We start from the raw sequence: 500 nt of genomic DNA, 5'->3' as shown, positions 1-500 counted from the left end.
GTAGGCTTGGGTCCCGGCGCCCCCTAGTGGCCATCCCTTCAGCTTCCCACCTGCCCTGGCCTGCCTGCTGTCTGGATGGCTGGTGGGAGGAGCCGGGCCCTGACAGGCTGCAGGGCTGTCCTGGGGGAGGAAGGGGACCGAGACCTGCATGCCCCTTGGACACACTGTGTAACCTGCCCTCCGTTTATATCGGGACCCGGTGTCCTCTCCTCCAGGAAACGTCTGCCTCTTTAATCTCGCCAGAGGCCTCCCAGGTTCCCAGCCCCAGGCGTCCTGTCCCAGCGCCACCCCTCCAGGTGCCGTGAGGTGCATACACGTCGGTCTCCTATACGAATAAGGGCTCGCCGTCCTGGGTGCTGTTCTAAGCACCCTGATGCACCAATCCCATAGTGCGCAGAGCAATGCTATTGTCCCCATTTCACAGATGGAGAAAGCGAGGCCCTGGGCCTTCATCCACGGCCAGAGCCGAGCAACAGCCTGTGCCAGCCGGGGCTTCCCAG

This window comes from Myotis davidii, unplaced genomic scaffold, assembly GCF_000327345.1.
Source record: "Myotis davidii unplaced genomic scaffold, ASM32734v1 scaffold79, whole genome shotgun sequence".
NCBI classification, from domain to species: domain Eukaryota; kingdom Metazoa; phylum Chordata; class Mammalia; order Chiroptera; family Vespertilionidae; genus Myotis; species Myotis davidii.
Note: the sequence above shows the minus strand (reverse complement) of the source record.